An 11,893-nucleotide genomic window follows, 5' to 3' on the forward strand; every position below is an offset into this window, starting at 1 on the left:
CCACCACCGGCGACCACTGCCCCCACCCTGAACCCTAAGATAGATAGTGGGGTACCTCTCTAGCGAGCCCCCTCCCCGCTGCGGGTGGTTCTTCCTTAACTCTGGCGAGCCCCCCTCCCCGCTTCGGGTGGTTATTCATTAACTCCCACGAGCCCGCAACCCCTTAAAAATTGACTGATCCAAAAGTGGATTCAGTCGGCTGAAGTGTAGCTAAATCGGAGCAGAGCAGCAGCATGAGCAAGGGGGAGAGCAGCAGCATCAGCGTGAGCGAGTGAGTGAGAGCCGGAGCAGGAGCAGCAGCGCAAGTGAGCAAGCGAGAGCCAGAGAAGTAGCAGCTATGTGAGCGAGGAAGCAAGAGCCGGAGCAGCAGCAGCGCGAGCGAGCAAGTGCCAGAGCAGCAGCAGATCCGGCTGGTATGGACGCCGCCGCCGAAGGGGCCTCGCACTAGGGGAGAGCCATCGTGGAGATGTTGCCCGCGGCGCCGGCTTCGGGGTAGCTCTCCATGGGGTGTGGGATGGATCACCGTCGCCGCCGGGAGGTCGAGTTAAGGAGAAAGTGCACTGTGATGAGTGTACAACCTCTATGGTGGCACCGAGTAGGCCTCGGCTTCATCCGAGGAGCTGGTGAGGATGATGCGGTTCCGGTGGTGCAGGTTAAAGCAGCGCTGTGGGGATGGAGCAACCGCGATAGACGAGGCAATCGTCGGAGCAGCTCCTTGTAGGTGGAGGACGGGGCGGCTAAACCGGTGGGACGATGAGATGGACGACAGATCCTCATCAGAGGAGGTGGATGAGGGACATCGAGCTGTTGCGGTGGACGACGTCGTCGGGGAAGAGGCTCCGGCTGGGTAGCTGTGAGGTGGCGGCTGGAGGAGGGTGGGGTTTCGCGGCTAGAGCGGAGAGGTTACGGAGGCCTAGGATTTCGAATGGTGAAAAGGAGGCGATGGGAGGGGGGACCATGAGTTAGGGACGCACTTGTCCAAAATGTAGGGTGTGTTACAAAAGTACCCCCACCGATTTAAACTAGCGGCCCTTTCAGCTCAGGGTTAGAAGCAGAATTTCATGTGTCTGGATTTGGCAGCTGGCAGGAGTTTTCGCACGCATTGTTATTTTTGGATAGCAAGGCACGGGTTGTGAAGGCACGAGTTTTGGGAGCACGATATCCGAGGCCTTCTTTGGTTTAGAGGAATCTTGTAGGAATTTCATTGGATAGGATTTCTATAGGAAAAATTCCTTCAGAGCCCTTTAGTTTGTAGGAATGGAATCCTATTCCTATGGAGGAATTCTTCATATCCTTGACATTTCATAGGAAAATAAACATCAGCCTAGACTCAATGAAAAAAATCCTATGATGTGAATCAAAGGGCATCTCCTTTCCTATTCCTACTCATAGGATTTGAGATAGATGTTATCTCATTTGTTATGGCTTTCCTATTCCTACGATTTTCCTACCCTATGAACCAAAGGAGGCCTTATTTTTCAGGATATAACAAGGCGCGGGTTGAATTTTAGGGACAAGCGTAACGTGTAATATTGTACTTGTACGAACCAAATCAATTCCCACGTCCCTCAATTAAAAAACAAAATAAATAAAACTATTCAAACCACACAAAGAGAGAGTCTTGTCCCGATTTACTATACAAACGCTATTCAAAGCTATGAATCCATCTTATGTCCAACTAATTTTTTCGCTGGGTGTATAATGCATGAAACCTACTCATACCAACATTTTAGTGCATTCCAAATGTCTATACTACCGCTACAATTCAAACTAAATTTGAATTCGTTTCTCTATTTGAATAAGAATCTACAATCATGATTGTTGCCAACTTCAACCATCATTTGTGTATTACCTTAACAACACACCGCATGATTACTATAGATATAAATATGAACTATGTGTACTATATGAACTCGAATTCAATATTTTTAATACACTTGATGTTGATTCCAAATAATAGTACATTTGATGTACTAACTAGATATTCATAATCTAAACCATGTTCCATACGTACACCGTGTTTATGAGACAAAGTATAGTGTCCCGCCCCCTACATTATGACAAGTATTTAGCCCTGAGCTACAAAAGCCACAGATTAGTCCAAAGTATAATCAATGTTCTACATTATGATATATTCTTCAAGTATCTGTATCCACTTTTTTATAATGAATTATGATCTATGTTCGTCTTTTACACCTTCACGATCCTCTTCTCTTTGTAGTTAGCTAGCGCTAACTTTCTATCATGCATGCACACGCCCGCCCCCCTCTCACCCTCCCACAGCGTCCCCTCCATCATGCACGTTCATTATTTCTCTTTAGGTCATTCACCCGCGGTGTGTGTAGGCCCCCTGGCTCCTTCTTTCTGGCACACACCGGTCGATATACCTCTCTAGCCAAGTGTGCCTACCACAAACACATACTTCCCCTATTTTCTTCTCACCGTCCATGCCCCCTATGTCCAATACGGTTCCATGCAAGTGCACACTCCTGGCCCTCTTTTCATTGATCTCATACTAGCACACTCCTCCCCCCTCGACATAGTAGGCCTCTCGCACCACCTCCTAGCCGGACCCCTCTCCCCTTGTCTCTCTGGACCTTATTTGCTTCTAACCCATGCATGCATGTATACGTACTGATCTCCCTACATATAGCTAGGTCAACTATAATTCTTTTTTCCCCACGCACTGATAGACTTACCTCACTAGTTATGTCTCTCCCTTCCTCGGACACACGACAGTTGATCTTCCTATGTAGTTATGTATGCTTACCACAACCATATCATCTCCCCTCATCATCCTTGCATACCTCTCGACCCATCTCTCACACGCACGTGCATAGACAGATGGACATCCCCGGCCCTCTCTTATTTATATTGCACTCGTACCCTCCGTTTGTCTAGCAGGCCTCTCCTACCATTTGTGAGACGTCACTCCACCACCAACCCTCCGACACTCTTCCTTTGTCTTTCTCCCAACCTTATTCTTTTGCTACACATATGCATGGATGTCGATCGATCTCCCTCAATACATAGCTAGGTCTCTCTCCTTCTCCACACATATACTAGTCGATCTACCTCTCTATAGTTAGGTCTCTGCCCCCTCCCCACACACACTGATAGTCGAACATTGTAGGTAGGTATCCATGCCACAGAGAAAAATGCACCTCTGCCCTCTCAGATTCTAGTAGCCCAGCCGCCCTGTATCTTTGACGTGGGCAAACACAAATTTGATGGCACTCTTTATCGATCGCGCAGCCACACACTTCATCCCTGTTTTCGATTCTATCGATATCTCATGCCGATTATCCCTCAACTCTCTTCTCGTGGATCGCTCCCTCTATATATGATATATCCATGACTCTGTTTCACAGACATTGCATATGTTATGTTTTTTTGTTTGAGATATCATCGACACATTGCCTCTTTTTTGTACAAACAATCTCTCTCACACCCACCCACGTACGTACCTGCACCTAAAGAAGAGGTGCACGCAGGACGCACGTACTCACATCTCGTTCCCGGCCACACCCATGTGGGTACACGGTGGAGTTCGTTTCTGTACGAAAAGGCAACCCACGTGACAATTTGATGTGTGTAGCGGTTGTTTACTCAAAGGAGGGTCGTGTACCACGCGTAGACGGAACAAAGTTTGACTTGACACATTACTATTAAATAAAGTTATATATTTCTCAATGGCACTATATACAACGTAGCTTGCCTGTCGGGGTTTGTCTCTCGTCACACCATCTCACACAAAGATGGCGGTGACCTCTCTCTCTCACTGCTGGTCAGTGATCCGGCCGCATCCTGTCCGCTGGCGGAAAGGGAGGATGTGCATGATTTCTCCGTTCGACGGTGTTGAGGCAGCATGTCTCAATGTGTGGTACCCGTCGTTCTCTTTGACCAAGCTCCGGCGCAGCTGGGCCTTCGCCACTTGCTCGCTGCCGCAGTATGGGCAGATCCTGGCCGCTAGCGCCCTCCTAGTTTCATCTCGACAACCTCAGGTACGGCTTCCTCCAGCCTTGCTCCATTGCCCATCTTCCCATGTTGCTGCATGTATAAAATCCTGCATGTGGATCTTCTCTATTTGTTATCTTAAAACATATCTCGGCTGGCGTACTTTCCATCTTGCAATCTCGTTCCCAAACCATTTTTGATAAACCACCGTGCAACTATCTTTCCCTTATTACATTGAATATGATTCTTTTTTGTCGGTGTATGTGGCTTCCACTCATGTTATTGGGCAGTAATTGTTTCCTTTCTACCTCCTTTTGCAAACAGGGCTGTCCATTTCACCTCGTTGCTATTGCGACCCGTTGCTGAAATGCACAAATCACTTTTTTCTTAAGAGGGTTTTGTGCAGTTCCGCCAAAAGGTCACACGTGCAACATTTTTACATTTTTGTGGGACTACAAAAAGGGTGATTGGCTTTGCTATCCTCCTCATCAAACTCCATGCCTAATCTTCTCCAACAAGAAGTTAGTCCTAAAGAGAGATCGTAGACGTGATCGCCTTCTATTTGTGTGTGTTATGTTTCATCATCTAGTTCCACTATTATTGTAATCACACTGACTGGATATCTTTGCAAACAAGGATGGTCAGCTCGATTTTAGTGGAGCTGCACAAAATGATCGGATTGTGATGTCCTCCACAAACCTCTTTTTTGGCTACAGAGCTAGGTGAAACTAGCTGCCAACCAATGAACATTGTGCCCAGGAAATGGAGCCTTGCCTACGAACATCATCGATCAATTATATTTTTTTGTTTATTTGTACACCTACTCACAACTTTGCCTACAGTTGTGATGTGAATATTGGCGCTGATCTGCGAACCATTGAGATGCATTAGCAGCCATGGTAGTTTCATTTGTATTTGATGGAATGTTGTAACAAGATAATCTTGAGGCAAGAGGACACATGAATCCTAAGTTGAAACCTTTTTTCCAGCGGGAACCAAAGTTGAAACCTTCATAGCATTACAGTAAAGTTTCATTCAAATTATGCGTACATATAAACAAATCCTGAAGGATTGATAGCAATGCCACAAACAATTCAACTTCGTTTCCCCGACATGTGGGACATTCTTCATCCGGCTCCACCTGCCATGCAACAATATTGAGTGCAGAACTGCAGGGAAAGATTCATCCCGGTCGTTGCACCGTAGTAGTAATGACTTGTTACGTCTTGGATGGAACATTCCATAATTGTAACTCCAACTCTTGCCATTTCCGGCAATGTTATATGTTATATCCTCCGTGGTCCTCATTTCATAGCCTTTTCTGTGTTCGTCTTTTGAGCATCATGTCTACATTTTTAGGAGCATCTTCATGCCATCTTTAAAGTGGTGCAGTCCTTATATTTTATTGTGTCCTGTGGTGACTAGCACAAGCATGCCAAGTAGGCCACTTGATGTTGCTGATTTTAGCCACTTAGTTTTTCTGCTAAGTCTTTTCCTGTCACATTAGGTTGTTATGTTGACTTGTTGCCACAAGTAAATCCTTGCATATTTTGATGAAGTTCAGTAAGGATGTTTTGAAGATATGGTTATACTCTATCCATTCATGCCTTTGGTTGTAATTATGGGGTGCTTTAGCTTGTCATTACCATGCTCTCGTTTTGCTAAATATTATTGTTGTCAGCTTGTTAATAGGAAGTGGATTTTTGCCATATGTTTTGCTAGTGATCCATGCGCCCTATGACCATGCTCTTGCCATGTTTAGCTTCATAAATGTGTCTTCTTACTGTTGGTTACCTTGTGTTGCCATGAAATGCTTTGTGATGAGTGGCACGAGCTTGCAAAGTACTAGCATGACATGCCCCTGTTTGCCATGATAACTTCCTGTAGCACGTAGTTTACTAGCTCTAAACATTACTACCTGATGTTGTTTCTGCCATGATTAGTGAGCTTGCAAAGTCTGTTAAACTGTTGTCATTGCATTTCTGCCATGCTGTTTTAGACTTGTTCTATTGAGTTCTAGCTGTAGCTCAGAGTTCATGATTTGTAGAGCTTCACCTGTATTTCATTGCCAAGTGTTTTGTTTTTATGTTGGAGATGCATCTTAAGTGCTATGTTGTTGTTAAGCGCTATTTTGCATTGTTATCGTTTTGCTCGTCATTTGCAAACCGTGCATCCAATCCGGTGATCTTTATATCAATTTCGACCGAAATCTCTCAATCTTTCCAGTCGCATGCTTGGTTTGCCAAGTTGATGCCATGATCATCTTTTCCCTTCCGGTGTACCCATATGCATTGCACATCATACCTTGCATCCCATGCCATGTCTTGCATCATGTTGCTTGTGCATTGCACCGTGATTGATTGTTGTTCCCTTGCTTGTGTTCTTGCTTTGGATAGAGCCGGGAGATGAGTTCGTGAACGAGGATCCTGTCGAGTACGTTTACGAGGAGCAAGCTTTCCACAACCTTGAGAACTTTGCAGGAAAGATGATCATTACCCCCGATATCACTTCTATCTTTGCTTGCTAGTTGTTCGCTCTGTCGCTATGCCGCGCTACCTACCACTTGTTTATCAAGCCTCTAACCCACCTTCCTAGCAAACTATTGATTGGCTATGTTACCACTTTTGCTCAACCCCTCTTATAGCGTTGCTAGTTGCAGGTGCAGTGCAGGTTGTTCCTTGTTGGAACATGGATATGTTGGGATATCACAATATTCTCTTAGATTTAATTAATGTATCTATATACTTGGCAAAGGGTGGAAGGCTTGGCCTTTTGCTTGGTGTTTTATTCCACTCTTGCCACCCTAGTTTCCGTCATACCGGTGTTATGTTCCTTGATTTTGCGTTCCTTATGCGGTTGGGGTTATGGGACCCCCTTGACAGTTCACTTTGAATAAAACTCCTCCAGTAAGGCCCAACCTTGGTTTTACCATTTACCTAATAACAACTAAAATATGCATAGGGACTAATTAACCCGAGGATTCTTAATCAACAACCCGGGCCAGTGTTCCTCTGAGTGCTGGTCCAACCTGGGCGATGTCCGGCGCCCCCTAGGAAACCAGGGTCTCAGGAAACCCAACGTCTTGCCCATCTGGTGTGCCCTGAGAACGAGATACGTGCGATTCCTATCAGGATTTGTCGGCACATCGGGCGGTCTTGCTGGTCTTGTTTTACCATTATCGAGATGTCTTGTAACCGGGATTCCGATTCTGATCAGGTTGTTCCGGGAGAAGGAATATCCTTCGTTGATCGTGAGAGATTGTGATGGGCTAACTTGGGACACCACTATAGGGTATAAAATTTCGAGAGCCGTGCCCACGGTTATGTGGCAGATGGGAATTTGTTAATATCCAGTTGTAGACAACTTGACACTCGACTTAATTAAAATACACCAACCGCATGTGTAATCATGATGGTCCCTTTTCGACGGAGTTCAGGAAGTGAACACGGTTGGGTTATGTATGAACGTAAGTAGTTCAAGATCACTTCTTGATCACTTCTAGCTCTGTGTCCGTTACGTAGTTTCTCATCTTACTCTTGTACTCGTATGTTAGCCACCATATTTGCTTACTGCTTGCTGCAACTCCACCTCATAACCGCACCCTACCTATAAGCTAAAATAGTCTTGATCTCACGGGTTTTGAGATTGATGAGTCCTCGTGACTCACAGATACCACAAAAACAGTCGCAGGTGACGATGATACCAATGCAGGTGATGCCACCGAGCTCAAGTGGGAGTTCGACGAAGACCTTGGCCATTACTTGTTGGGGAACATAGTAATTTCAAAAAAATTCCTACGCACACGCAAGATCATGGTGATGCATAGCAAAGAGAGGGGAGAGTGTTGTCTACATACCCTCGTAGACCGGAAGCGGAAGCGTTAGCACATCGCGGTTGATGTAGTCGTACGTCTTCACCGTCTGACCAATCAAGCACTGAAACTACGGCACCTCCGAGTTCTAGCACACGTTCAGCTCGATGACGATCCCCGAACTCCGATCTAGCAAAGTGTCGGGGAAGAGTTCCGTCAGCACGACGGCGTGGTGACGATCTTGATGTTCTACTGTCGCAGGACTTCGCCTAAGCACCGCTACAAAATTATCGAGGATTATGGTGGAGGGGGGCACCGCACACGGCTAAGAGAACGATCACGAAGATCAACTTGTGTGTCTAGAGGTACCTCTGCCCCTGTATATAAACTAGCAAGGGGGAGAGGCCGGCCAGTCCTTGGAGCGCGCCAAGGAGGGGGGAGTCCTCCTCCTAGTAGGAGTAGGACTCCCCTTTCCTAGTCCAACTAGGAAGAGAGAAGGGGGAAGGAAAGAGAGGGAGAGGGAAAGAGGGGCCGCGCCCCCCTCCCCTAGTACAATTCGGACTCCCCATGGGAGGGGGTGCGCCACCTCCTGGGCTGCTGCCCTCTCTCTCCCCTCAGGCCCACTAAGGCCCAATACTTCCCCGGGGGGTTCCGGTAACCTTCCGGCACTCCGGTTTTCTCCGAAATCACCCGAAACACTTCCGGTGTCCGAATATAGCCGTCCAGTATATCGATCTTTCTGTCTCGACCATTTTGAGACTCCTCGTCATGTCCATAATCATATCTGAGACTCCGAACAACCTTTGGAACACCAAAATATATAAACTCATAATGAAACTGTCATCGTAACGTTAAGTGTGCGGACCCTACGGGTTCGAGAATAATGTAGACATGACCGAGACACGTCTCAAGTCAATAACCAATAGCGGAATATGGATGCTCATATTGGCTCTTACATATTCTACGAAGATCCTTTATCGGTCAGATCGCATAACAACATACGTTGTTCCCTTTGTCATCAGTATGTTACTTGCCCGAGATTTGATCGTCGGTATCTCGATACCTAGTTCAATCTCGTTACCGGCAAGTCTCTTTACTCGTTCCGTATTACATCATCCCGCAGCTAACTTATTAGTTGCAATGCTTGCAAGGCTTATGTGATGTGCATTACCGAGAGGGCCCAGAGATACCTCTCCGACAATCGGAGTGACAAATCTTAATCTCAAAATACGCCAACCCAACAAGTACCTTCGGAGACACCTGTAGAGCACCTTTATAATCTCCCAGTTACGTTGTGCTATTTGGTAGCACACAAAGTGTTCCTCCGGTAAACGGGAGTTGCATAATCTCATAGTCATAGGAACATGTATAAGTCATGAAGAAAGCAATAGCATCAAACTAAACGATCAAGTGCTAAGCTAACGAAATGGGTCAAGTCAATCACATCATTCTCCTAATGATGTGATCCCGTTAATCAAATGACAACTCATGTCTATGGCTAGGAAACTTAACCATCTTCGATCAACGAGCTAGTCAAGTAGAGGCATACTAGTGACACTATGTTTGTCTATGTATTGACACATGTATTATGCTTCCGGTTAATACAATTCTAGCATGAATAATAAACATTTATCATGATATAAGGAAATAAATAATAACTTTATTATTGCCTCTAGGGCATATTTCCTTCAGTCTCCCACTTGCACTAGAGTCAATAATCTAAATTACACAGTAATGATTCTAACACCCATGGAGCCTTGGTGTTGATCATGTTTTGCTCGTGGAAGAGGCTTAGTCAGTGGGTCTGCAACATTCAGATATGTATGTATCTTGCAAATTTCTATGTCTCCCACTTGGACTAAATCCCGAATGGAATTGAAGCTTGATGTGCTTGGTTCTCTTGTGAAATCTGGATTCCATTGCCAAGGCAACTGCACGAGTATTGTCACAAAAGATTTTCATTGGACCCGATGCACTAGGTATGACACCTAGATCGAATATGAACTCCTTCATCCAGACTCCTTCATTTACTGCTTCCGAAGCAGCTATGTACTCTGCTTCACATGTAGATCCCGCCACAACACTTTGTTTTGAACTGCACCAACTGACAGCTCCTCCGTTTAGTAAAAATACGTATCCGGTTTGCGATTTAGAATCGTCCGGATCAGTGTCGAAGCTTGCATCAATGTAACCATTTAGGATGAGCTCTTTGTCACCTCCATATACGAGAAACATATCCTTAGTCCTTTTCAGGTATTTCAGGATGTTCTTGACCGCTGTCCAGTAATCCACTCCTGGATTACTTTGGTACCTCCCTGCTAGACTTCAAGCAAGGCACACATCAGGTCTGGTACACATCATTGCATACATGATAGAGCCTATGGCTGAAGCATAGGGAACATCTTTCATTTTCTCTCTATCTTCTGCGGTGGTCGGACATTGAGTCTTACTCAACTTCACACCTTGTAACACAGGCAAGAACCCTTTCTATGCTTGATCCATTTTGAACTTCTTCAAAACCTTGTCAACGTATGTGCTTTGTGAAAGTCCAATTAAGCGTCTTGATCTATCTCTATAGATCTTAATGCCCAATATGTAAGCAACTTCACCGAGGTCTTTCATTGAAAAACTCTTATTCAAGTATCCCTTTATGCTATCCAGAAATTCTATATTATTTCCAATCAATAATATGTCATCCACATATAATATCAGAAATGCTACAGAGCTCGCACTCACTTTCTTGTAAATACAGGCTTCTCCAAAAGTCTGTATAAAACCAAATGCTTTGATCACACTATCAAAGCATTTATTCCAACTCCGAGAGGCTTGCACCAGTCCATAAATGGATCGCTGGAGCTTGCACACTTTGTTAGCTCCCTTTGGATTGACAAAACCTTCTGGTTGCATCATATATAACTCTTCTTCTAGAAATCCATTCAGGAATGCAGTTTTGACATCCATTTGCCAAATTTCATAATCATAAAATGCGGAAATTGCTAACATGATTCGGATAGACTTAAGCATCACTACGGGTGAGAAGGTCTCATCGTAGTCAATCCCTTGAACTTGTCGAAAACCTTTTGCAACAAGTCGAGCTTTATAGACAGTAACATTACCGTCAGCGTCAGTCTTCTTCTTAAAGATCCATTTATTCTCAATTGCTTGCCGATCAACGGGCAAGTCAACCAAAGTCCACACTTTGTTCCCATACATGGATCCCATCTCAGATTTCATGGCTTCTAGCCATTTTGCGGAATCTGGGCTCACCATCGCTTCTCCATAGTTTGTAGGTTCATCATGATCTAGTAGCATGACTTCTAGAACAGGATTACCGTACCACTCTGGTGTGGATCTTACTCTGGTTGATCTACGAGGTTCGGTAGTAACTTGATCTGAAGTTTCATGATCATTATCATTAGCTTCCTCACTAATTGGTGTAAGTGTCACAGAAACCGGTTTCTGTGATGTACTACTTTCCAATAAGGGAGCAGGTATAGTTACCTCATCAAGTTCTACTTTTCTCCCACTCACTTCTTTCGAGAGAAACTCCTTCTCTAGAAAAACTCGGAATTTAGCAACAAAAGTCTTGCCTTTGGATCTGTGATAGAAAGTGTACCCAACAGTCTCCTTTGGGTATCCTATGAAGACACATATCTCCGATTTGGGTTCGAGCTTATCAGATTGAAGCTTTTTCACATAAGCATCGCAGCCCCAAACTTTTAGAAACGACAACTTTGGCTTCTTGCCAAACCACAGTTCATAAGGCATCATCTCAACGGATTTCGATGGTGTCCTATTTAACGTGAATGCAGCCGTCTCTAAAGGATAACCCCAAAACAATAACGGTAAATCTGTAAGAGACATCATAGATCGCACCATATCTAATAAAGTACGATTACAACGTTCGGACACACCATTACGCTGTGGTGTTCCAGGTGGCGTAAGTTGCGAAACTATTCCGCATTGTTTCAAATGTATACCAAACTCGTAACTCAAGTATTCTCCTCCACGATCAGATCGTAGAAACTTTATTTTCTTGTTACGATGATTTTCAACTTCACTTTGAAATTCTTTAAACTTTTCAAATGTTTCAGACTTATGTTTCATTAAGTAGATATACCCATA

Source organism: Triticum dicoccoides, chromosome 6A (genome assembly GCF_002162155.2).
Source record: "Triticum dicoccoides isolate Atlit2015 ecotype Zavitan chromosome 6A, WEW_v2.0, whole genome shotgun sequence".
NCBI classification, from domain to species: domain Eukaryota; kingdom Viridiplantae; phylum Streptophyta; class Magnoliopsida; order Poales; family Poaceae; genus Triticum; species Triticum dicoccoides.